This window comes from Eriocheir sinensis, chromosome 22 (assembly GCF_024679095.1).
Source record: "Eriocheir sinensis breed Jianghai 21 chromosome 22, ASM2467909v1, whole genome shotgun sequence".
Classification (NCBI taxonomy): Eukaryota; Metazoa; Arthropoda; class Malacostraca; order Decapoda; family Varunidae; genus Eriocheir; species Eriocheir sinensis.
In genome coordinates this window covers 476,453-503,952 of record NC_066530.1, presented here as the reverse complement: position 1 = coordinate 503,952, position 27,500 = coordinate 476,453, and the positions used below count along the sequence as shown (strand labels likewise).

At 41.7% G+C, this 27,500-nt stretch overlaps 1 long non-coding RNA gene across 4 annotated transcripts in view; it reads left to right on the top strand.

The window, feature by feature from the left end:
• Window positions 1–27,500, top strand: part of LOC127001877 (uncharacterized) — a 71,782-nt gene that overhangs the window by 1,648 nt on the left and 42,634 nt on the right. For all 4 annotated transcript variants that reach the window (XR_007755492.1, XR_007755493.1, XR_007755490.1 and 1 more), the window contains exon 1: window positions 1–193. This exon is cut by the window's left edge. This is a non-coding gene — a long non-coding RNA (uncharacterized LOC127001877). The remainder of the gene's footprint in view (window positions 194–27,500) is intronic.

The window sequence follows — 27,500 nt, the reverse complement described above, 5'->3', positions numbered from 1 at the left end:
TCTCTATGGGGTTACCTCGCCCTGCCTCGCCCTCCCCTGCCACTCCACCCTTCTCCTACGGCCCCCATAGCCCTAGGAAGTGACCACAGCCTATGGGAAGCCGGGTTTATATGGGGGAATCCCTGCCACGCCCACGGCTGAGGAGATGTCAAGATATCCCCCCAAGGAACGGAGCTACAGCGGCTTATGTTAGGTAAGGTTCGTTGCATGGCATTTCCGTGTGTGTATTTGCTTTTACTCTTTATCGTGGCTGTTTGTGAAGGTGTGAATGTCTTGAGGTTTGGTTTGACATGTGTATTGATGGAAGTTTGTATGTGGTATTTAGATAAGGGTGAGGATTACGGTGTTCAGAGGAAGAAGCTTAACTTGGGCGTAGTTTGAACTCCGTGGAATGGCATTTTATACCTTTTTGCTTGTTATATCTTTGCTCGTGCTGTGTTTTCAGTCCTGTGTCTGTATTGTTGTAAGGCTGTGGAAAGGTTTTGAGCCTTAGAATAACTGCACAGACAAGAAGCAGCAGCATAAAGTCTAGCTTATTAAGAACTTTGATATCCTATGTGTACAAATTCGTTTGCAGACAAGGAAGTAAGGCGTCTCGTCTTTATCCCCCTTTATAAATATCATCCTTTTTCCTCATTAATTCATCCTTCTATTTCAGTCCTATTTTCCTCCTCTTCAACATTTTTCTCCACCTTTCACATTTCTTGTTCCTTTCCTCCTTTCTCCTTTCGTTCTTTCATTATTTCCTTCATCCTTTCCTTCACTTCAACGCTTTTCCCTTCTTTCCATCCTCCTAATTCCTCTTTCCTTTCCTTTCTTCCTCCTTTCCTCCTCTTTCTCATTCCTTTTATCCTCTTTTCCTATAACACCTTTCCCGTCCTTCCATCTTCCTCATTAATCATTCCTTTCTTCCTCTATCGGTCCTCTTCAGTACTTTCTCTTCAACGCTTTTTTCCTTTCTTCCTCCTCTCTAATTCCTCGTTATCTCAGTCCTCCTTTCCTTCCTCCTCTTCAACATTTCTCCCTCCTCTCCACCTTCCTCATTCCTCACTCCTCCTTTCCCCTTTTCCTGTCCTCTCCCGGAGGCTGTTAGCGAGTGTTTGCGTTGCTATTTAAAGGTTTGAGGCTTAGGCTAACGACATACAGAAGAAACAGCGCTAAGACCCTTGTTTGACCCTGTTCTAATAATAGTTCCTCACTCTGCTTTCTCAATCTCACTGATTTTGCAGGACCAGCGCTTAGTGGCTTCTTCTGTTGTTTTATCCTTTGTGTTTGTATTTAAGCTGTTTCCGTTACTAAAAAAAATTATGTGGCTGTGTTGGCGGGTAGCTGTGGCTGTTATGTTGGTTGTCAGAAGATTTGGAAAGGCTCTGGATAATACAACTCTTAGGAAACAGCGCTGATATGTACAATGTACATGCACAGCGGCCGTTCTTTCATTCTCTGTTCAATATTCTGTTGCTGTGAAGGTATTCGGCTGTTGCTCTGTGGCCATGAAGAGTTTTAAAGGCCAATAGGATAACAGAACTCAGGAAAAAGCGTAAATATAATGTTTCGAACACCCCATTGCGACCCTATTTGCTTGTTCGTGCTGTTTTGCCAATGCTGTGATGTTTGGAAGGTTCCGTGTGGCTGTGTAGAGTTTGAAAGGCCATTAGGGTCACAAAACTCAAGAAAGAGCGTTAATATAAGTTGCTAAACACCCCTTAGTAACCCAAATGCAAGATAGCCGGTTATTGTGCTGTGTTGGCAATACTATGGTGTTTGGAAGTTGCTGTGTGGCTATGTAGAGTTTTAAAGATCACTTCAGTAACACCACACTCAGGAAAAGGCGTTAATATAAGCTGCTAAACACCCCTTAGTAACCCAAATGCATGATGATCGGTTAGTGTGCTGTGTTGGCAATGCTATGGTGTTTGGAGTTACTGTGTGGCTGTGTAGGAGTTTTAAAGATCACAACAGTAACACCACACTCAGGAAAGGGCGTTTATAAGCTGCTAAATTCCCCTTGGTAACCCAAATGCATGATAGCCGGTTATTGTGCTGTGTTGGCAATGCTGTGGTGTTTGGAAGTTGCAGTAAGGCTGTGTAGAGTTTTAAAGATCACAACAGTAACACCACACTCAGGAAAGGGCGTTTATAAGCTGCTAAATTCCCCTTGGTAACCCAAATGCATGATAGCCGGTTATTGCGCTGTTTGGCAATGCTATGGTGCGTGGCGGTTGCTGTGTGGCTGAGTGAGGGCTCCACATGGCGTTTGGCTGAAGTGCTGTGGATGTGGCTGACGTAAGAGAGCTGGGTGGTAGGCTGGTAAAGGTTCCACAGCAGACGTTAACGAAGACAACGGTATTGAGAGGAGTGTTCCAATGTGTGCAGAAGGATGTCAGAGCGGGCCACCAACAGTCCAAGATGTGCCGCAGTGCATACAAAACAGCGGCAGAACGTATAATAGGCTGTTCTCCTTTCTACTCTTCTCATTCGTTGTTATCTCCGTTCTCCCTTCCTCCTTCTCTTCACCACATTTCCACCACCACAAAATCCTTCCCTTGTATATTTTCACAGTTTTTTCTCCTTCTTCATCACATCTCTCCTTCCCTGTCTGTTTATCTTCTCAGTTATCATTTCCTCCTCTTCAGCTCATCTCCCTTCTTTCTTTGTCTTTGTCCTCTCACTTCTTCTTTCCTCCTGTTCAGATCATCTCCTTTCTTCGTCCTTTTCCTCTCACTTCTTTCCTCCTCTTCAGATCATCTCCCTTCTTTCTTTGTCCTTTTCCTTTCAGTTCTTCTTTCCTCCTCTTCAGTTCATCTCCCTTCTTTGTCATTGTCCTCGCAGTTCTTCTTTCCTTCTCTTCTTCAGTACATCTTCCTTCTCTTCTCCCATCGTCTACCCTCTCAGTTCTCCTTTCCTCCTCTATAACGCATCTCCCTTCCTTCCTTCCTTCGTCAGTATCTCCTTCCTACGACTTGAATACTAACAATAAGGAGTTTCAACACGCCTCCAACTTGATTTAATTAGGCTATTTTGATCTGATTTTTTAGCAGTCTTGTGTGGGCAAATTTTTACCTGTTTCGTTGTGTCCATTAAGTAATATCGTGCCTCCGTTTGCTGTATAAGATAAAAGAACGACAGTTGAGGCAAAAACGTTCAGCGATTTAGAAGGAATTCGTAGAGAGGCAGCCAAGTCTTTTCAATTCAGAGAGAACGAGGAATCATTTGTGGCGAGGACCTTGTTACTATTCCAGTCTCCACGCTGCTGCAGAGTTATGAGAGCGTGAGAAGACTTCAATTACCCTAAAAACTAGCCGTGTTGTCGTGTGTGTTCTTAATAAGATGAGCTGAGACTAACACGTGCACAGAGAGCGAGAAATATGTGGCAAGGATCTATTTCCAGTCTTCATGAACAACAACGAGAGAAAACTTGCAATATATACCTTAAAAATCTACCTATTCAGTGGGTTCTATGCACACGAGTAGAGACGTTCTTCCTCACTGCAGAGAAAAAACGAGAAGTATAAGATCTAGCTATTTTTAGTCTCCATGTAATTCTAGGGCGATGGAAGGATGATAACACTTGTATTATAATAAGAATCTTGCTGCCCAGTGTTGTATGCATCTGTCAGACTGTCAAAACAAGCACAGACGTTTTTCCTTGCTGCAGAGAGAGAACTAGAAATATTTAAGATGTAGCTGTTTTTATTTCTAGGGCGATAAGAGCCTGAAAAAACTTCCATTACCCTTAAAATATTGCCATCCATTGTTCTTTGCATTCGTATAATTGTAAGAAGCTCAGTCGTTCTCCCCTTCTGCAGAGAGAGAGAGAGAGAGAGAACTTTTGCGACGAATATCTAACTTTTCCATTTGTAGCGATTTGAGAGGGTGGAAAGACTTGCATTAACCCCAAAATCTAGCCATCCAGCGTTCTTTCTACCCGTAAGAAGGCCAGTCGTTCTCCTTTACTGCAGAGAGAGAACGAGAGAGCATTTGTGGCCAAGATCTACCCCTTGTAAGGTTTTGAGTGCGTGACAAAATCTGCATTACCCCAAAAATCTATTCATCCAGCGTTCTTTGCATCTGTATAATTCTAAGTACGGTACGTACCTCAGTCGTTTTCCTTTACTGCAGAGAGAGAACAAGAGAACATTTGTGACGATTATTTAACTTTTTTTTTTTTTTTTTTTTAATTTTAGAGGGTTCTGAGAGCGTGAAAAGACTTGCATCACCCTTAAAATCTAGTAATCCAGCGGTTTTTGCATCCGTAAAAAGCTCAGTCGCCCTCCCTTACTGCAGAGAAAGAACGACAGAATATTTGTGGCCACGATCTATTCCAGTTGTAAGATTTTGAGAGCCTTACAAAATCTGCACTACCCCAAAAATCTCTTTGCATCCGTATAATTCTAAGAACCTCAGTCGTTTCCCTTACTGCAGAGAAAGAACGAAAGAACATTAGTGGCCAAGGTCTAGCTATTTTCAGGAGGAATATAAGAGCTTGTTAAAATATTCTTAGAATTAAAAACCTAGCAATTTATATTTCCTCGTTACAGAAAGAGAGGGAAGAGAACACTTTTTGGCGAAGATTTAGCTATTTCCAGTCTCCATGCATTTTCAGGAGGTATATAAGAGCCCGTTGAAATTTGTATAGCATTAAAAGCCTAGCTGTTTATATTTCCTCGTTACAGAAAGAGAGAGAAGAGAACACTTTTGGGCGAAGATTTGGCTATTTCCAGTCTCCATGCATGCCGAGGGTGATGGGAACGAGAACCTAAAAATCTTACTATCTAATTTTGTATGCATTCGTAAAGATGGAAAATCGAGCTCAGACGTTTTTCCTCATTGTAGAGAGAGGGAGAGAAATATTGAAGACCTTGTTATTTTCATTTCTAGGGCGATAACAGCGTGACAAAAGTTCCATTACCCTAAGAATCTTGCTTTTCTGTTTTGTCTGCAATATTAAAACACCAAGAACAAGCTGAGACGTTCTATTTCCTTGCAGAGAGAACGAACGAGAAAACATGCGTCGAAGGTTTAGCTATTTCTCGGCTCCAGGCATATCTAGAGGAATGAGAGTTTGAGAAGACTTGCAATACCCTGAAAATCCACCTAACTTATTGTTTGCATGCGTCTGGCTGCGAGAACGAACAGAGAGAAGGAAAGAAGGTTTGAGGGGAAAATCTACCTATTCCAGACGTACAGTTTTGATTTTTGAGAGCGTGACAAGACTTACATCACCCTAAAAATCTATCCACCCAGTGTTCTTTGCATCCGTATAATTGTAAGCAGCTCAATCGTTATCCGTTGCTGCAGAGAGCGGTGCGGCAGCGAGTTTAGAGTTTGAGAAGACTTGCACTACCCTGAAAATCCACCTAAATATTATTGTTTGCATCCGTCTGCCTGCAAGAACGAACAGAGAAGGAAAGAAGGTTTGAGGGGAAAATCTACCTATTCCAGACGTACAGTTTTGATTTTTGAGAGCGTCACAAGACTTGCATCACCCTAAAAAATGAGCGTGACAAGACTTGCATCACCCTAAAAATCTATCCACCCAGTGTTCTTTGCATCCGTATAATTGTAAGCAGCTCAATCGTCCTCCGTTGCTGCAGAGAGCGGTGCGGCAGCGATTCGCCTCGGCAGCACGGTAGCGAGGCCCGAGATCAAGTTAGGCCGTGCGAGTGAGCGAGTGAGTTGATTTAGTGGCGGGCAGCACGAGATTCCGTGTTGTGTAGCCGTAAATTCCCGACTTAAATCTTTAGATGCTTCCCGCGTTCGCGTCTTTGTTGTGTTGGGTAAACTAGGATATATTGTAAGTGTGTATAATGAGTCTAAAAATTGGAGTGGTTATTTTTTTGTTCTATTTTGCTGCGCTGTCTTAAGATGTATGATTTATTTAACTTTTGATTGGCTCTTTGTATCGCTAGGGAGGACTAGGAAATATTGTAAGTGTGTCTAATGAGTCTACAAATTGGGGTGGTTTTTATTTTTTTCTCTTTTGCTGCGCTGTCTCAAGATTTATGATTTGTTTAACCTTTGATTCTGTCTTTGTAGCGTTAGGAAGGACTAGGAAATATTGTAAGTGTGTCTAATGAGTCTAAAAATTGGAGTGGTTTTTATTTTTTTCTCCCTTTTGCTGCGCTGTCTCAAGATTTATGATTTACTTAACTCTTGATTCTGTCTTTGTAGTGTTAGGAAGGACTAGGAAATATTGTAAGTGTGTCTAATGAGTCTACAAATTGGGGTGGATTTTATTTTTATTTATTTATTTCTTTTTCTTTTTTGTTGCTCTCTTTTGCTGCGCTGTCTCAAGATTTATGATTTGTTTAACCTTTGATTCTGTCTTTGTAGCGTTAGGAAGGACTAGGAAATATTGTAAGTGTGTCTAATGAGTCTACAAATTGGGGTGGATTTTATTTTTATTTATTTATTTATTTTTATTTTTTGTTGTTCTCTTTTGCTGCGCTGTCTCAAGATTTATGATTTGTTTAACCTTTGATTCTGTCTTTGTAGTGTTAGGAAGGACTAGGAAGTATTGTAAGTGTGTCTAATGAGTCTTAAAATTGGGCTGTTTGTTATTTTTGTATCATCTTTCCTGTGTTGTTTTGTCTTAGATTTGACTTATTAAACCTAGGATCGGCTCTTTGCGGTCTTACAGTAAACCAGGAAATTATTTTAGTATATCAAACTAGTCTAATGGTATGGATTTGCGTTATTTATTTTCGTGTGTTGTAAAACCTAAAATTGTTCTACTTAAACCTTCAACTGCTGCTTCTGAATGACTTTGTGGTGCTGGTTAAACTAGGAACTATTTTTAGGGAATGAAAGGAGTATAAAAAAATTGGGTATAGGCTATATTTTTTTTACTTATCACCTGTGAAGTTTCTCCTAAAATTCTAAACTTCAAATACTTCTTCTAATCGAACCTTTGTGATTTTGGGATCAGCTAGGAATTATTTAAAGTATCAAATCAGTTTAATTACTGGGGTCTAGTTTTTTTGTTTTTTTTTTTTTTTTTTTTTTTAGGCCTTCAGCTGCGGCCTCGGCTCGTCTTTGTGGTTTCCGAATAAACAAGAATATCAGGAAAGTCTCATAAGTGTATCAGATGAGAGTCTGTAAACTGGAATGCGGATTTTTTCTTCTACTTTTCTTTTTCTTTTTTCTTTTTTTCCTCTTTTTTCCTCTTCTTTTTCTTCTTTTTCGTATTCTGTGGCTTTAGAGTAAAAAAATTCTAACCATATCAGAATGAGTGTTATAAAGATGTGGCTTATCTTTTTCTTATTTTTCTTCTTGTTTTCTTCTTATTTTCTTATTCTACTTGTTCGTTTAAGGATGTGAATTTTTCTCTCATTCTTCATTTCTTCTTCTTTTTCTTCTACTATTATTTATTTTTCTTCATTTCTTATCATACGCTTTAACTTAGGTGGAAAATGCTGAAAGAATATCAAATTAATGTCTATAAAAATAAAATAGATGAGATTTTTTTTTTCATCCCATATCTTCCCTTAACAAGTCTTCAACAAAACCTTAAGCCTACCCAGCAACAGAACACCGAAGTAATACGAACAGACTGAAACGCTCTCACATCCGTTTCCTTTCTGTAACCGTGTTTTTAATAGAGCTTATCTTACGTAACTTTAAGAGGCACAGGTAGCAGCTCTCTACATCAACTCCCTTCTGTATCTTTTTTTGTCCACTAACGCTTTTTCAACAGTATTTTTAACACTTTACGGTAATTTGTATACATTAATTAATTTTTGTTTTTGTTTTCGACCATTATCATTTTCTTAACTATTTGCTTTGATAAATGCGTAAATCCTCTTGTATGTTCTTCCAAGCCTCATTCCCCCTCCCTAAAATCACGTATTTAAAGATCTATGACAGAATACAAAAAAAAGGGCACATTTTCGACTTTAACATGTTTTTTTTTCACATGTCTAATCACTTTTTCACATTTTTTTTATAGAATATTGTATATCCTTATGTATGCTCTGCCAAGCCTCATTAATACACCTAAAATCCCGTACTACAAGATTTGTGACAATAACAAAGAAGACGAATTCTTTTGCATATTTTTTCGACCCATCCATGTACTTTTTGTCTAATAACGATTTTTTTTTTTTTCCCTCAACTAGTATATCCTTGTGTCAAACCTAATTTATGTCCCTAAGATCCCGTATTGCAACATTTATTACTAACACACACACAAAAAAGATATTCCTTTCCATATTGTTTCGACCCATCCATATACTTTTGTCCAATAACGTTTTCTTCACTGTTTGTCCTTTTATAAATTGTCTATCCTTGTATATCCGCTGCCAGGCTTTGTTTATGCCTCTAAGATTCCGCATTGCAATATTTATAACTAGAAATAACAAGCAACATGAATTCCTTGGCATATATTTTTCGACTAGTGGCTTTTTTTTTTTAACTTTACGTTCTTCGATAGCTTTGTGTGTGCTTGTAAATGATTGTGTGTGCTCTGGCGGGCGTCACTTTTATCCCACAAGATATCGCTCAACATCTATGATTGAGAAATAACAATAAACATGAATTCATTTTCACATATTTACGGCCAGTGACGTTTTCTTAGTCCTTCCTAACGCTACAAAGAGCCAATCAAAAGTTAAGTAAATCATAAATCTTGGACAGCACATCAAGAGAACAAAAAATAGCAACCAACCCCATTTTTAGACTCATTAGACACACTTACAATATTTCCTAGTCCTTCCTAACACCACAAAGACAGAATCAGAAGTTAGTAAATCATAAATTTTGGACAGCACATCGAGAGAACAAAAAATAATAACCAACCCCATTTTTAGACTCATTAGACACACTTACAATATTTCCTAGTCCTTCCTAACACCACAAAAACAGAATCAGAAGTTAGTAAATCATAACTCTTGGACAGCACATCGAGAGAACAAGAAATAACAACCAACCCCATTTTTAGACTCATTAGACACACTTACAATGTTTCCTAGTCCTTCCTAACACCACAAAAACAGAATCAGAAGTTAGTAAATCATAAATCTTGAGACAGCACATCGAGAGAACAAAAAATAATAACCAACCCCATTTTTAGACTCATTAGACACACTTACAATATTTCCTAGTCCTCCCTAACACTACAAAAACAGAATCAGAAGTTAGCAAATCATAAATCTACAAGTCGAATAAATAAAGTCGACAGCACAACAAGAAAACAAAAAATAACAACCAACCCCATTTTTAGACTCATTAGACCCACTTACAATGTTTCCTAGTCCTCCCTAACACCACAAAAACAGAATCAGAAGTTAAGTAAATCATAAATCTTAAGACAGCGCAGGAAAAGAGAACAGTAAAAAATAACAGCCACCCCAACCAGTACCGTTCTTAAATAGCTTTGTGTAGGCTTTTGAATGTTTTGTCAGGTTTCATTTCTGTCCTTAATTGAAAATCCCGTACTACAAGATTTACTATGGCTTGAAATAACTAGTACTGACATGAATTCTTTTGCTTATTATTTTTCGACCAGCACCGTTTTTTCTTAAGTATAATTCTAAATAGCTTTGTGTATGCTTGTTTATCCTCTTGTCGGATCTCATTTCTGTCTCTATGAACCCCTATTAGGCTACAATATTTGATGCAAGAAACAGTAACATTCATCAGTTAAATTAGTACACGGCATTCATCAGTGTTAATGTTTTCCTGCTGTATATCGTTAGTATTTATATAGGCTTAATTATGCTATGACAAACGTGAAATATGTCCCTACGATGGCGTGTTTAAATATTCATGGCTTCAGACAGTAACAGATACCAGTTGAATAAGTACACAGCATCTTTAACGTTTTCCTACTGCTGTTTACCCTTTGAATAGGCTCGCGTGTGCTTGTGTATTAAAACAGAACTCATCCTTGTCTTGTTTATGTCCCTTAAGATCCTTTATTAAAACATTTATGGCTTCAAACAACAAAAGACGTCAGCTTAATTAGTAACACAACGTCTCGCATAGCTAACATTTTCCTACCATTGTTTATCTTTCGTGTAGACTTGAGTGTGCTCGTCTATGTTTTATCAGGCCTAATTTATGTCTCTTAAGATCCATTTTTACAACCGAATAAAAACAGTAATATACATCATTTCAACTAATACACAAAACCTAGCATAGTCAACGTATTCCTACCATTGTTTATCTTTCGTATAGGTTTGCATATACTCGTTTTATCAGCTTTCATTAATGTCTCTAAGATCTTTTACTTTATACAACAATTATACGGGAAGAAACAGTAATCGACATTAGTTCAGTTCACCCACAAAACCTCGCATAGTCAACGTTTTGCTACCATTATTAATCTTTCGTGTAGGCTTCCTTATGCTTGTTTTATCATAGTTCATTAATGTCTCAAAGATCCTTTACTCTATACAGCAATCACGGCAAGAAACCGTAATCGATATCAGTTCAATTCGCTCACAAAACCTCGCATAGTCAACGTTTTGCTACCTGTATTCATATTTCGTGTAGGCTCCTTATGTTTTTTTTATAATAGTTCATTAATGTCTAAAAGATCCCTTACTCTATACAGCAATCACGGCAAGAAACAGTAATCGACATCAGTTCAATTAGTACACAACACCTCGCATAGTCAACGCTTTCCTACCATTATTAATCTTCCGTGTATGCTTATTTATCATAGTTCATTAATGTCTCAAAGGTCCCTTACTCTATACAGCAATTAGGCAAGGAACAGTAATAGACACCAGTTCAATCAGTACACATAACCTCGCATAGTCAACGTTTTGCTACCCTTATCTTTCCTGTAGGCTTCCTTATATTTGTTTTATCGTAGTTCATTAATGTCTCAAAGATCCTTTACTCTATACACCAATTACGGCAAGAAACAGTAGTAGACGCCAGGGCCCGTACTTATAAAGAATATGTTTCGCTTATGTGAGGCATAAATTCAAGAAAATGGCGGACACCGAGACGTAAGGGAAGCATAACCCTTAGGTTTCAACTAAGCGGAACCTAAACTGACTCGCCAGCTACGCGCGGGGTGGAGGCAACATTGCATTCCTTAGGTCGATCTAAGCGAAGCATAAGTCAAGATGGCGGAGGTGGTGGGTGCGCGTCTGCGGCAGCTGAGGACTTTTCGGGCACGAAGAGACGTCCTTGATGTATATATATATATATATATATATATATATATATATATATATATATATATATATATATATATATATATATATATATATATATATATATATATATATATTGGTACACGAGTGCAAGGCTACGTCAATTGAATTCCCTTGATTGAAAAGAAAAGGCAATACATTACAAATATTATTTCCATCAAGCACTTAATAAGCATTGAAATTTACAGGACTGTCACTATTTGCTTGTTAACCATTCCTTGCACTTCATGAATACCATTTTATTTCAAGAAAAATCTTACCTGTTCCATTCCTGTCCTTATGGAAGGCCCTTATTTTAGTTTTTGCATCCTGCATCACTGTCTGCCAGCGTCTCTGGCACTGCTTCGTGCACCTACTAAAGCCTGGGTGGAGTGCCGCTAGGCGAGTGACAGTGCTGCCCCACGCCTTCGCCTCAACAGAGCAGCCATTTTCCGAAAAAATTCCTTTGAGGATGGCTGCTTTTTCCCTATATAGCTGTACGAGGGAGAGAGTTTCAGCGTACGTCCAGTTGGCATTGCGGTGACGTGTCTGCCGAGGAGGCTGTAGCTGGGGGGGCGGCTGTTCCTGCTGCTGCTGCTGCTGTTGTGGCTGGGGGTGAGGCTGTGGTCCCTCCTGCTGCTGCTCCTGAAGAAGCTGCTGCTGCTGTTGCTGCTGACCTCGCTGGCTGCTGAGGGGCTCTAAGGCCGGGAGCACACGAGCGACTTTGTGGCGCCACGTCGTAGCGTCGGTGTGTGGCGGGGATGTGGCTTTCTATAGGTTTCCATTGTTTAGAAGCTATGCCGCGCACACGAGCCTCTGTGACAAGCGACTGTGGCGAGCTGTCGCTGATCCCGCCACAGGGTGGCGCGGCTCTGTGTCGAGGACCCGCGCACACGAACGACTGTGGGTGAGCGACGGACACGTGCTGCCTGGCAGACAGTCACATGCTAAACGTTGAGGAGTAAATAAGTGACACATTTTGCTCTTTACTGTACCGTGACTACACTCGATATAGATCGATTTATTATTGAAATTGAAGACCGACCAGCGATATGCGACGTACGCTGCAATGACTACAGCAATATAAATTGCAAAAGCCAAGGGATGGGAGGAGATGTGTGACATCTTCGTGCCCGGCTTCAGAGAGATGGATTCGGCGCCGCAGAAGTAGAAGTAATGCAACTGCTTCGTCCTCAGAGTCCATGCTGGAATTGAGGTCTCGAAGGGCACGGGGCGTGGCGCAGTGGCGTGTGCCCATACACATGGGCGACTCTGTGGTGTGGCTCAGTCAAGACACAGTTGCTTAAACACGCTTCAGTGTGGCGCCACAGCGTGGCGAACACAAAGTCGCTCGTGTGCTCCCGGCCTAAATGTCGTGGCTGGCTGTTGGCGTCCACGGCTGACTGCTAGCTTGAAGCTCGCGGGAATGTTTGTTTACATGTTTGAGGGGCTACGTCTTTAATTTTATCATTATTCCATGTGATGTTGGTCTATGCATCGCCAACAATACCCAAAAATACTTTTATTTTATATATATTTCCAATACGTCAATATGCTTTTAACATCAAAATTATACCAAATTCCAACATTATATTTTGAGTTGGCATCCCTTTCATATGTGCAGCTCAGGGTTTGGCAACGGTGTACTAATACTCGCTTATGTCGAGCTGGTTATGTTGAGGGGGTGAAACGTAAGGAGGGGGGTTATGTCTCGTCATTGTTAATACTCGGATATGTCTCAGTTTACGTCTCACATAAATTTCTTTATAAGTACGGGCCCAGTTCAGTTAGTACGCAACACCTCGCATAGTCAACGTTTTGCTACAAGCCTTCAGGTTATTCTTACAGTCTTGCGTGTGCTTGTGTATGCTCCGCCACGCCTCAGTCCCTCCTCTTCCTCTTCGTCTTCTTCTTGAGTATTCACCGGGCGTCCATGGCAGCAGCAGGGCACCAACAGCCTTCACACAGAGCCCCTGTCAGCGCCTATAGAGACAGGATATAAAGCAAAGCACTCCATATATGTCAGTCAGGTCGGTGTTGTCATACGCTTCCCCCCCTCACATTATCTATTTCCAAAAGGCCGAAAAGGAGATCAGTCGGGTTCTTATGAGTGTTTTATTCAGGTTCATGGTTCAGAGGAAGGGACAGACTACCACCAGGATCATAAAACTACCCCTGGAAATGCCCAAAGCTCCTACGAAAGCCTTGTCAAATATGTGTAAGCTTGGGCCGTTCGTTCTGGGAGGGAAAGAGAGAGAGGTGAAAAGAGGGAGAGAGAGACAAGTGAAAAGAGGGAGAGAGGGAGGGAGGGACAGGTGAAAAAGGAGGGAGACGAAGATGAATTGAGGAAGGGATGGAAAGAAAAGAAGAGAAGGAAAAATAGAAGGAGGAAAAGTGGAGGGAAGGGCAAATGCTGTGTGTGTATGAGAGAGAGAGAGAGAGAGAGAGAGAGAGAGAGAGAGAGAGAGAGAGAGAGAGAGAGAGAGAGAGAGCAAGTCGGTCAGATCGTTTTAAGGTATAGCTTAAATGAAGAACAAAATGATGATGAGGAAGAGGAGGAGGAGGAGGAAGAAAATAAAAAGGTACTAGGAGGAAGAAGGTACAAAGGAGGAGTAGGAGGAAGAAAAAGAAGAGAAAGAAGAAGCAAAGTAGGAAAAGGAATAAGAAGCGAGGGAGATGAAAGAAAAACAAAGGCGGAGGAAAGAAGACAAAGGAGGAAGACGAAGCATAAAAGGAGGAGGAAGTTAGGAAGTAAAGGAAGGGAAAGAAAAGGAACAGAAAGAGAATAACATGGGAGACAAAGAAGCAAACTGGGAAAAAGAAGAATATGAAAAGAGGGAGGAAGAAAAAGAAAATGGGAACTAAGGAGAAGAGGGAGACGAAGAAAAGGAAGAAAAGGCGGAGGAAAGAAGAAAAGGAAAAGAAAAAGGAGGAAGACGAAGCATAAAAGGAAAAGGAAGTAAAGGAAGATAAAGAAAAAGAACATAAAGAGCAAAACATGGAAGCAGCAAACGGGGAAAAAGAAGAATAAGAAAACAGGAAGAAAAAGGAAATGGGGACTAAGGAGAAGAGGGAGACAGAAAATGTGGACAAAGTAGAAGAGAAAGACAAAGAAAATGGGAACTAAGTAGAAGAGGGAGACGAAGAAAAGCAGTTGGAGCAGACGGGCAAGAAACCTAACCAGCAAGCCCACCCCAGCCCAGCCTAGCCCAACCCAACCCAGGCCAGTCCGTCAGTCCATTAGCTCGAGTACCTTAACGGAAGACGCAAGTTCGCCAGGCCCGTCCGCGGCATACTGAACACCCTCTTGCCATGCCGCCGACTCACTCATTGCCTTTGCATGAAATTTAGACGCTCGCCGACGGAATGACGAGCAGAGTGCGCGAAGTTGAGGACCGTTTGCGCCTACCTGACTTACGCTAACCTACCCCCCCACCCACCCACCCAACCCCAGCCCCCCACAGGCTTGGAGAAGGGTTATATATTTAGGCCCCTTTCTTTAACGCTTTCGGCTCTCACAAGTAATTCAAAGGCCGCAAAGAAAAGCAGTCGGGGTTTTCATGAGGCCTACCTGATTCAAGTTAACCCCCCTCCTCACCCCCCCCCCACCCCCACCCCGGCCCCCCACAGGCTTGGAGAAGGGTTATATAATTAGGCCCCTTTCTTGAACGCTTTCGGCTCCCACAACGAGTATTTCCGAAGGCCGCAGAGAAGAGCAGTTGGGGGCTCATGACGCCTGCCTGACTTACGCTACCCCCCCCCCCCACAGGCTTGGAGAAGGGTCATATTTATAGGCCTCATTCTTGAACGCTTTCGGCTCCCACAACGAGTATTTCCGAAGGCCGCAGAGAAGAAGAACAGTCGGGGTCGTCATAACGCCTCCTTGACTTTCGCTGCCCCCCCCCCCCACAGGCTTGGAGAAGGGTTAAATATAGGTTCGTATTCTTGAACTCTTTCGGCTCCCACAGCAAGTATTTCTAAAGGCAACAGAGAAGATGAATTGGGTTTTCATGGCGCCTACCTACCTTAAGTTAACCCGCCGCCCTTCTCCTCCCACACAAGCTTGGAAAAGGGTTATATATGGGTTCGTATTCTTGGACACTTTCGGCCTCCCGCAGCAAGTATTTCTAAAGGCAACAAAGAAGACTAATTTGGTTTTCATGACGTCTACCTGACCTGATTTAACCTTTCTCCCTGCCCCTACAAGCTTGGAAAAGGGTTAAATATATAGGTTCGTATTCTTGAACTTTTTCGGCTCCCACAGCAAGTATTTCTGAAGGCAACAGAGAAGATTATTTTTTTATATATTTTTTTATTTACTTTTTTTTTTTACTCCTACCTGGTTCAAGTTAACCCTCCGCCCTTCTCCTTCCCCACAAGCTTAGAGAAGGGTTAAATATAGGTTCGTATTCTTGAACGCTTTCGGCTCCCCACAACAAGTATTTCCAAAGGCCATGCACAAAGAAGATTAGTGCAACTTTGATAATACTTTGTGCTGACCTGACTTACCGTACGTTAACTCTTCCACCAAGCTTGGATGAAGGTTATATTTAGACGTGTATTCTTGCTTTCGGCTCTCACAACATATATTTCCAGAAGCCACAAAGGTCTTCGAGGTTTCATGACGAGTAAAATGCGAATTTGAAGACCGTTTACGCCTAAGGGTTGAAACAGCCAGCAGGATTTGTTTTCTATGCTAAATACTCAACTTGAAGGGTGAAAAAAGGGGATTAAACTGCTTGCTAGTGTAGAGAACCAAGTAGAGATGAAATTAGAACCTTTACCGAGACAAAATTGAGTACACAACATAAAACGGAAAAAACAGGTAGGGTTATGAAATTAGAACCTTTACCGAGGCAGGAAGGAATACACTAACATCAGAAGGAAAACCATTTGAGAAGATAGAGTTAGAACCTTTACCAGGGCAGAATGGAGTACACTGGCATCAGACAGAGACACAGGTGGGGAGATGAAATTAGAACCTTTACCGAGGCAGGAAGGAATACATTAACATCAGAAGGAGAACCATTTGAGAAGATAGAGTTAGAACCTTTACCAGGGCAGAATGGAGTACACTGGCATCAGACAGAGACACAGGTGGGGAGATGAAATTAGAACCTTTACCGAGGCAGGAAGGAATACATTAACATCAGAAGGAGAACCATTTGAGAAGATAGAGTTAGAACCTTTACCAGGGCAGAATGGAGTACACTAGCACCAGACAGAGACCCAGGTGGAGAAATGAAATTAAAACCTTTACCGAGGCAGAATGGAGTACACTAGCACCAGACAGAGACCCAGGTGGAGAGATGAAATTAAAACCCTTACCGAGGCAGAATGGAGTACACTAGCACCAGACAGAGACCCAGGTGGAGAGATGAAATTAAAACCTTTACCGAGGCAGAATGGAGTACACTAGCACCAGACAGAGACCCAGGTGGAGAAATGAAATTAAAACCTTTACCGAGGCAGAATGGAGTACACTAGCACCAGACAGAGACCCAGGTGGAGAGATGAAATTAAAACCCTTACCGAGGCAGAATGGAGTACACTAGCACCAGACAGAGACCCAGGTGGAGAGATGAAATTAAAACCCTTACCGAGGCAGAATGGAGTACACTAACATCAGGAGAGCCATTTGAGAAGAGAGAATTATAACCTTTACCAGGGCAGAATGGAGTACACTAGCACCAGACAGAGACCCAGGAGGAAAGATGAAATTAAAACCTTTACTGAGGCAAAATGGAGTACACAAACATTAAACAGTAAACCAGGTGGAGAAACGAAATTACAACCTTTGCAGGGGTAAGACGGAGTACATTAACTTAGGACAGAGAACCATTTGAAGAGTTAGAATTTAGAACCTTTACCGGTGCTGGATGGAGTACACTAACACCAGACAAATAGAGATGGAATACATTAGGAAAGGCGTTTTTTCGTGCAGTGAATTACTAAAAGATGATGATGGTGATGATGATGATAATGGGCACCTGGGGAAGAACACCTGGAATTGATTAGCTACCTGCGGCTCCCGGGCACCGATTTACCTGGTTTTGAAACGTGAGGTGAAAGAGAGAGAGAGCATTTCCGTCCCTCCTGTCTACCCATCATTTTTCTCCATTTCTTTCTCCCTTCCTTCCCTTTCCCTTCCCCTTCCCCTTCCCTTTCCATCTTCCCTTCACTCTTCCCTTCCTCCTTCCATTCATTGTTTTTCCTTGTCATATTTTCCTTTAATTCTTTTCCCTCCTTTCTTCACTCCTCTTTCCCTTCCTTCCTCCTTGCTATCACTCTCTCCTTCTCTTCTTAGCTGTTTCTCTTTTTTTTTCCTTTCTTATTCCCACTAATTCTTCCTCTTTTTCCTCGTTGTTCTCTTCCTTTCTTCCCTTCCCTTCTCTCCCATTCTTCTTTCACTCTTAAAAATAAATGGCTATCCTTATCTCTTTTCCTTAATTTCTTCCATTCATTCTACCTTCCTTTCCTCTTATATGTTTTCCTTCCCATTTCTTTCCTTCCTCTCTCCTTCCCGTACTCCTTACCATCACTTATATCCCTTCTCTTTCTTCATAATTTCCTGATTCTTCATTATTCCTCCCCTTCCTTTCCGTTCCCTTTCCTTCTCTTCCTCTCTTCCCTTTCTCCTCACCATTACCCTCTCCTTCCCTTCACTTGTTTTCTCATTCATCCTTCTGTTTCTCCTCCTTCCCGTTTTCCCTCTCTTTCCATCCCCTTCATTCAATCACGCCTTCATCTTCCTTCTTCTTTCAGTCTTCATCTTCCTTTCCCTTCATTCCAATTGCTCATTCTTCCCTCTTTCCCTCTTTATCTTTCTTCCCTTCCCTTCCCTTCCCTTCCCCTCTCCTCCCCCCCCACCCCCCCCCTCTCCCAACCTGACGGCCGGCCCGCAGCCACCACCAACGCCGGCCTCGCATCGCTACTGCCCTGAGAGAGAGAGAGAGAGAGAGAGAGATTTTAATAGGTTCGTGGCTTTTTATTTTATTTTTCTTTGCGTATTTTACTCTCTCTCTCTCTCTCTCTCTCTCTCTCTCTCTCTCTCTCTCTCTCTCTCTCTCTCTCATTACTTCCCATGATATGGAGATTTCGTGTTCGTGTGTGTGTGTGTGTGTGTGTGTGTGTGTGTGTGTGTGTGTGTGTGTTTTACCTCCCCTCTACACCAATTAACCTGTAGAAACACTTGTACGTATTCAGGTCCACTTTTCCACGCAGGTAACTCACTCACTCACCTGTTCATCAGTCTTCATTAGTCACACCTGCATGCCACCTTCACCTGTGCGCTTGAATAGATTGCAATTTTCATGTTTATATTGATGCTTTTCTCCCTCCCTAAATACTTCTTTCCTTCTCTCCTTCCTTCCGTCTTTTCGTGTTCCCTCCTTTTCTCTCTCCTTTCTTTCCTCTCCTTTCCTCCCTTTCTCCTTTCTTTCATCTCCCTCCCTCCCTTTCTCCCTTCTTTCCTCGCCCTCCTTATTTTTTTCCTTACCCTCTCTCCTTCCTTCCATCTTTCCTTGTTCGCTCTCCCTCTCTCCCTTCATTTTTCCTTACCCTTTCTCCTTCCTTCCATCTTTCCTTATTCCCTCTCCCTCTCTCCAGTCTTTTCTCTCCCTTCATACTTTTTTCCTTACCCTTTCTTCCTTCCATCTTTCCTTTCCCCCCTCTCTTCCTTCTTTCTTTACCCTCTCCTCCCTTCCATCTTTCCTTATTCCCTTTCCCTATCTCTACCTCCCTCCCTTTCTTTCTCCCTTCTTTACCTCTCTTCCTCCTTTGCTTCTTCTCTGTATGGTCTATTTTCGTATAAGGGAGAATATATATAACCTGGCTTTGAATTTTTTTTATTGTTTTCCTTCTCCAAACTCAAGTCAAAAAACACCGGTAGCTTTTAAGTCGTTAATCCCCTTCGTTACTTGACTCGTATTTCATTTTCAATCACTATAATCTTGACTTATTTGCGCCATGGTATTACTAAAAGAGATGATTAGTATGTTGGATGTTGCCATTAACCCGCACAAGTGTTTCATCGAGAGATCACGGGGAACGGCGTCTGGCTGATGGATGGTGTTCGAAATGACCTCAACAGGATGGCAGAGGAAGGAAGAGCTTGGAGTACCGACCTTATAGACTTTCCGCCAGCGTTGCCAGATTGTCGTACTTTGAACATTGCATTTATCATTTTTAGGCTCCAAGACTGTCGTAGCCACACAAATAACGACAGAAAATTAAAGTTATCGTTAAAACAGTTAAATATTGATGGTTTCATATTTCTTGGCTAGAGCTATCTGTCGGAAACTACGAAAATGCATTGCGATGAGTACGATAATTTGGCAACGCTGCTTACCGCCATCGCTTAGGTCAGTTGAAGAATTTCCCTCCATTCCATTATTTCGTTACTCTTCTCATATTTCATTCTTAGTCACTAGATGTATTTGCGTCATGGTAATACTAACAGAGAGGATTAGTATAAGGAAATGATGAGTCACTTGATTGCAGACCGATGGAGTTAGGTTAGGTTAGGCAGAGGAGGACTGTTTAAGAATTTACCAGCAGAAAGGATAAAAGAATGAAAATGCTGATTAACTCTTGCATAAGGGATTTGGACAGTAAAGGGGTGAGTAAGAGTAGAAAGTCGAGTGCAGTAAAGAGGGTTGGATCTTCTTTCATCGTTCCCCTCGTGTATGTATCAATAAATTTTCCTTAGTCACTATAATCTAGATGTATTTGCGTCATGGTAATACTAACAGAGGATTAGTATAAGGAAATGATGAGTCACTTGATTGCAGACCGATGGAGTTAGGTTAGGTTAGGCAGAGGAAGACTGTTTCAGAATTTAGGTACCAGCAGAAAGGATAAAAGAATGAAGGTGCTGATTAACTCTTGCATAAGGGATTTGGACAGTAAAGGGGTGAGTAAGAGTAGAAAGTCGAGTGTAGTAAAGAGGGTTGGATCTTCTTTCATCGTTCCCCTCGTGTATGTATCAATAAATTTTCCTTAGTCACTATAATCTAGATGTATTTGCGTCATGGTAATACTAACAGAGAGGATTAGTGTAAGGAAATAATGAGTCACTTGATTGCAGACCGATGGAGTTAGGTTAGGTTAGGCAGAGGAAGACTGTTTCAGAATTTAGGTACCAGCAGAAAGGATAAAAGAATGAAGGTGCTGATTAACTCTTGCATAAGGGATTTGGACAGTATAGGGGTGAGTAAGAGTAGAAAGTCGTAAATGGTGGGTCGCGACATGCAAGGGGGGTCAAGGATTGGTTTGCGGGTCGCGGAGCCTTGCCAGAAACAAACGGCTTGGGAGAATGATTTTTATAGCTTATCGTTTTGAGTGTTTTATATGCTTTTGTTAGTCTGGTGAGTGTTGAGAGGGAACATCAGGATATCTTTTTGGGCACGTCAGGGCCGGGTGAGGGTGAAAATTAATGTACTACAAAATGTGTTCAACAAACTTCTGATATCAGGTGGTAGCGTGAGTTTCAAGAGTTGGGGAAAAGTTTCGCGAGTGTAAGAACGTTGAGAACCACTGCCCTAAAGTATAATACCACAGACAGACACTCTTTATAATTCCACCAGTTGGGGTTAGATTACCTTCAAAGAGAGTTAGATCTTCTTACAGAGTTCCATCCATAATAAGTGTCAATGTACTTTAATTTTCGCCTTAATTTTAACACCAGACAGTCACGTTGTTTATAATTCCACCAGATGGGGTTAGATTACCTTCAAAGAGAGTTAGATCTCCTTGCAGAGTTCCTCCCATAAATAATGAATGTCAACAAACTCATTTTCATTTTAATTCTACCACCAGACAGTCACGTTGTTTTTAATTTTACCATATGAGGTTAGATTAGCTTCAAAGGGAGTTGGATCTTCTTACAGAGTTTCCTCCAACATGAGTGTCAACAAACTTTAATTTTCGCCTGAATTTCAAAACCACTCACTCTTTTATAGTTCCACCAGATGGGGTTAGATTAGCTTAAAAGGGGGTTAGATCCTCCCTTAGTAGTATCAGGCAAAAGTTTCCGTTGAGGTTTAAGATTATGTACTATTTCTTTCTTCTCCCAAGATAAAAAAAACACTAATTCCACTCACTTAGTTTATAATTTCACCAGATGGGGTTAGATTAGCTTCAAAGGGAGTTGGATATTCTCTCAATAGGATCAAGGAAAGGTTACAGTCGAGATTTAAGATTACATAGCATTTCTTCCTCTCCCCCCAAGAAAAAAAATAATAATTCCACTCACTTTGTTTATAATTCCACAAGATGGGGTTGGATTACCTTCAAAGGGAGTTGGATCTTCTAACAGTAGGATCAGACAAAGGTTCATGCCGAAGTTTAGGATTATATTTTTTTCTCCTTCCAGAAAAAAAATAATAATACCAGACACTTTCTTAATAATTCCACTAAATGAGGTTAGATTAACTTCAAAGGGAGTTGGATCCACTCTTAGTAGGATCAGACAAAGGTTCCAGTCGAGGTTTAGGATCATGTAACATTTCTTCCCCTACAGAAAAAAAAAAAAATAGTTCCACTCTGCTTAGAATTCTACACCATATAGGATTGGATTAGCTTCAAAGGGGGTTGGATCTTCTCTCAGTAGGATCAGGCAGAGGTTTCAGTTGAGGTTTAGGATCATGTAGCATTTCTTTCTCCCCCTATAGAAAAAAAAATCCACTCTGTTTATAATTCCATACCAGACAGGGTTGGATCAGCTTCAAAGGGGATTGGATCTTCTCTCAGTAGGATCAAGGAAAGGTTACAGTTGAGATTTAAGATTACATACCATTTCTTTTACCCCCCAAGGAAAAAAAAGCCTAATTCCACTCACTTTGTTTATAATTCCACCAGATGGGGTTGGATTATCTTCAAAGGGGGTTGGATCTTCTCTCAGTAGGATCAAGGAAAGGTTACAGTTGAGATTTAAGATTACGTAGCATATTCCACTCACTTTGTTTATAATTCCACCAGATGGGGTTGGATTACCTTCAAAGGGAGTCGGATCTTCTCTCGTGGGGGATCAAGGGGAAGGTTTGAGGGGATTAAGTTGTTGTTTATCACGAGGCGTCCCTGTGTTGTGTGTTCGGCGTCAGATCTACCTCTCCAACGCCCCCCTCTCCCCCCCCCCCCCCATCCTCTCCTCCCCCTCCCCCCTACCCCCCCCCCCCCAGCCTGCCTCTCATTCCGTCCCATTTACTCTAATCACGGAAGCGGGAGGAGGGAGAGGAAGGAAGGAGGGAGGGAGGTAAAGAAGGAGGGAAGGGAAAGAAGAGTGAAGGAAGGAGGGAAAGAGAGAAAAGAAGAGAGGGTAAATAGGCAAAGAGAAGGGGGAGCGACCAAGAAAAAAAAAGGAAGGAAGAGTAGAGAGAGGAAGGAGGAAAAGAGACTTAGAAGGAGAGAGGGTGGAACAAGGAAAAAAAAAAGAGGAAGGGAGAGAAAAATAAAGGAGAGTAAAGAACGGAGGGAGGGAGGAAAGGAGAGAGAGCAGAGAGGGCAACAAAAGGATGAAGGGAGGAAACAGGCGAAGTAAGGAGGAAGGAAGGGAAGAAAAGAAAGGAAGAAAAAAAGCTGAACGGAGGAAGAGAGGAAGGAAGGAGGAGGAGAGAGAGAGAGAGAGAGAGAGAGAGAGAGAGAGAGAGAGAGAGAGAGAGAGAGAGAGAGAGATGGATGGAACACTAACCCTAAAATTATAAAGCCTGAGTGGAATCATTTTCACTTCTACATGTTTTTAAAACCATATCGATTACTTTACTTAGGTTCATTTATTAAGGCTCGTCTGTGCTTGTCAGTATCTTTTATTCTTCAGCCGTTTACTTACTCCTACTTTATTCCTTCCTTCTCTTCCCTTCTTTCATTCTTTCTTCCTTTTTTTTTTCGTTGATTTTCATTCTATCTTCTAAAAACGAACCGTGAAAGGCAAGACCAGTGTGTGTGCGTGTGTGTGTGTGTGTGTGTGTGTGTTTAGCCATTGTGTATAGAGGATAGATGACTGGCTGAGAGGAGGAGGAGGAGGAGGAGGCCCGGATATTTGCCAGACAGAAGAGTGACGTCATCTCCTCACTCCCACGTAAATATCAGGTTAGTCTCCTCCTCCTCCTCCTCCTCCTCCTCCTCCTCTCACTTGTTTTTCTTCCTAATCTTTATCATCATCTTCATCATTCTGTTCCCCCTCCTCCTCTTCCTCCTCCTCCTCCTCTTCCACTTGTTTATCCTCCTCCTCCACCTCCTCCTTCTCCTCCTCATTCTCCTTTGCTATTTTTCTCCCTCTCTCATCGTTAATATTATCCTCCTCCTCCTCCTCCTCCTCCTCCTCCTCCTTCTGATCCTTCCCCTCTTCCTCCTCTTTCTCCTTCTCCTCTTCCTACTCTGCTTACATCTTCTCCTCCTTTTCCTCCTCCTCCTCATTGTATCCATAACCTCCCTTGCTCCCTCCTTCCCTCCCTTCCTTCCTTTCCTCCTCTTCCTCCTCCTCCTCCTCCTTCTGATCCTTCCTCTCTTCTTCTCTTTTTCATCATCCTCTTCCTACTCTTCTTCCATCCTCCTCTTCTCCTCTTCCTCCTCCTCCTTTTCCTCCTCCTCCTCATTGTATCCATAACCTCCCTTCCTTCCCCTCCTCCTCCTCCTCCTCCTCCTCCTCTCATATCGATCTCTCTGATAAGTTTATTAATTTTATACTCCCCTAAAAAGAAAAGAAAAAAAGTAATATCGCGTGCTGGCCATTAAAAGAAAAAAAGTAAAAAGAGAAAGAAAAATATACCTAATAATTTTTAATATCACACGAGAATGAAAACTTTATTGAAATATTTTACTGAGCTTTATTATTTTCATCATTATCATCTTTATCATTATTTATCTTTCTTGTTTTCTTTTATTTTCTCTTCATTTATTTTTTATCTCATTTTCCTTTATCAATTTTATCCTTATTCTTATTTTCTTGGTGTATTTTCCTTTCACATCAGTCTCCCTTTTTTTTTTTTTTTTTTTTCTTCGTTTCTTCCTTCTCTCTCTTCTTCCCTCTTTCCTCTCTTCTCATCCTCCTCTTCCTCCTCCTCCTCTTCCACCTTCCATACACGAATTCTCCCTTTCTTTCTCATTTATCTATTGTATTATTATTATTATTATTATTATTATTATTATTATTATTATTATTATTATTATTATTATTATTACTTTTTGTCATCTTTCAATATCTATTTCTTTTTCTGTCTTTTCCTTCGTCCACTATATTCTTCGTTTTTCATTTATTTTTATTTTTTTTTTCATCTAACTTCCTTGCCCTCTTTCTATCTATCTCTTTATTTCTTTATCTACTTATCTTTTCCTGCATCAGTTTCATCCTTCCTTTATCGCCTTTTTCTTTTATTATCTATTTTCACCTTTATCCCAAAATAAAGGCGATAGTTTAAATTTTTTCTTTGTTTCTTTTTTTTTTCTTTTGTTTTCTTTTACTTCAACTTCTTTTCTATTTTTTTGTTGTTGTTTGTTTCCCAGACATTGAAACTTGACCCACTTTACCGCTCTTCTCGCCTTCCCTTCTCTTCCCTTCCCTTCCCTTTCCCTTCCCCTCCCCTCTCTCCCTCCCCCACTCTATTCTTTCTTCTTTCCTCCCTTCCCCCTCTTCTTCCTAAAACTTCGCTTCCTCCTTCCCCTTCCCTCTTCCTCTCGTCCTCGGGTTTTATCCCTCTCGTCCACGTCTTGTCCTATACGTGGCAGCTGGAGAGAGAGAGAGAGAGAGAGAGAGAGAGAGAGAGAGAGAAGTGGAGGAGGGGGGATGGGGGAGGCAGGATATCCGGTGTGTGTGTGTGTGTATGTGTGTGTGTTTTGTATTCTGATGAGGTGTTTATTTGTACACGTGAGAGAGAGAGAGAGAGAGAGAGAGAGAGAGAGAGTTTTAATAATCAGTCAACATGTCAGTCAGTCAGCCAGTAAATTCTACTCAATAATAATAATAATAATAATAATAATAATAATAATAATAATAATAATAATAATAATGATAATAAATACGATACACACACACACACACACACACACACACACACACACACGGATAAAGAGTGGATAGAATATTTTATAATGTTGAGAGGAGAGAGGGAGGGAGAAGCAGGCTGGCAAGCAGGCTGGCTGTCAGCCCGTGTTACTGGCTGCAGGTTGGGTCTGTGGTTTGGGGGATGGGAGGGGGGTGAAGGGGGGATGGTGTGTGGTGGTGGTGGTATAAGGGAAGAAGAAAAGAAAGAAGACAAATGAAGGAATAAGGAAGGGAAGGAACGTTAGGAGAGGAGAGGGGAGGAGGAGGAAAGAAGGAAGAAAGGAAGGAAGGAAGAAAGGGAAGAGGAAGGAAAAGGAAGGAAGGGAGGAAGGAAGGAGAAAGAAGAAAGGAAGAAAGGAAAGAAAGAAGGAGGAGAAGGAGAGGAAGAGAGAGAAAGAAGGAAGAAAGAAGGAAGAAAAGAGAAGGAAGGAAGGAGGAGAGAGGAGAAGGAAGGAAAGAAGGAAGAAAGGAAAGGAAGAAAGGAGAGGAGAGAGGAGAAGAGGAAGAAGGAAAGGAGAGGAGAAGAAAGAGAAGGAAGGAAGGAGGGAAAGAGAAAGAAAGGAAGGAAAAGAAAGAAGGACGAAGGAGGAAAGAAGAGAAGGAAGGAAGGAAGGAAGGAGGGGAAGAAGGAAAGCAGAAGAAAGGAAGGAAGGAAAGAAAGAAGGACGAAGGAGAGGAGAGGAAAGGGAAGAAGGAAAGAAAGAAAGAAGAAGGGAAGGAGAAAGGCAGAAGGAAGGAGAGGAGAGGAAAGGGAAGAAGGAAGGCAGAACAAAGGAAGGAAGGAAAGAAGGAAAAAAGGAAGGAAGATTAGTTAGGTTTAGTGATGGTTGGGATGGTGGTGATGGTGGTGGTAATGACAATGGTGGTGGTGTTAGTGGAGGTGGTGGTGGTGGAGGTGGAGGTTGTGTCACAAGTGGTGGTGGTGGTGGTGGTGGTGGCGGTTGAGTGCTTTTAAAACACTTCATTGTATATTTTGGTGCCTGCGTCACCCTTCCTGCCCCCCCCCCTCCCCCCTTCCCTTCCTTCTTCCTCTCCTTCTTCCTCTCCTTTCTTCTTTTCTTCTTTCTCTTCATTCTTCTCTCCCGCCATTCTCCTGTTTCGTGTCCCCTTCCCTCCTTTCCTTCTCTCCATTTTTCTCTCCCTCTCCTGTTTTCTCGTTCATTCCCTCTTTCCTGCCTATCTCTTCCCTCTCCTTTATTCTTTCATTCTCCTTCTCTTCCTCCATTCCCGTTTCTTTCACCCCTTCTTTCTTTTCTTCCTCCCTTCCTCTTGTCTTATTTCCTTTCTTCCCTCTTTTCTTCCTTCCCATCCTTGTCTTTCCTTCATTCATTCATTCCTACCTCTTCCTCCTTTTCTGTTATCCTTCCATACTTCTTTCCTCTCTTCCTCTATGCTTTTCTTTCACTCCCTTTCTTCCTCTCTTTCAATCACTTCCTTATTTCTTTATATATCCTCCCCTGTATCGTCTTCCTTTCTTCACCTTCCATTTCTTTCCTTCCTTCCATTCTCCTTTTCATACTTTCCTTTTCCTTATCCTCCCTTCCCTTACTGTACCTTCCCTTTCCTTCCCTTTATTTCTTTTGCTTTCCCATTCTTTGCTTCTCTTTCCTGCTCTTCCCTTCCCTATCCTTTCCTTTTCCTTCCTTCCCTCCCCTTCCTTTTCCTTTCCTTCTCTTCCCTTCCTTTATTTTGGTTTTCCGTTGATATGAGAAGGAAGGAAATGCGGAACTAGAGAGAGAGAGAGAGAGAGAGAGAGGGGGGGGGGGGGGATGAAGCCGAAGCCGAAGTCAGTTATCCAAACACGCACATACGAACACGGTGTTGTGGGCGGCGCCATGACTCACGCAATGACGTCATTCTGGTGAAGCCACATGGGGAGAGAGAGAGAGAGAGAGAGAGAGAGAGAGTTGGATAAAAATAGAAAAAGCAGTAAAAAAGAATGCAGCGATAATCTCACACACACACACACACACACACACACACACACACAGAGAGAGAGAGAGAGAGAGAGAGAGAGAGAGAGAGAGAGAGAGAGAGAGAAAAAAAAGTCAGATAGTCAGTTAGTCAAGTAGCCAGTCACGGTTTCCAGCGCTGTGATTGGCTGCCGCTTGCCTAATCAAAACTGCAAAAAATCGAAGGGGCGTGGCCGACTAATTTGCTAATGAGGGAAGGGAACGAACATATAAGTGGGAAGGGGAGAAAGAAAGGGAAGGGAAGGGAGACAGTGGGAGATGGGAATGCAGAGGATAAGGGGGAGAAGGAAGACAGGAATGGGGGAAGGGAATGGGGAAAGGGTAGACAAGGAAGCAGAA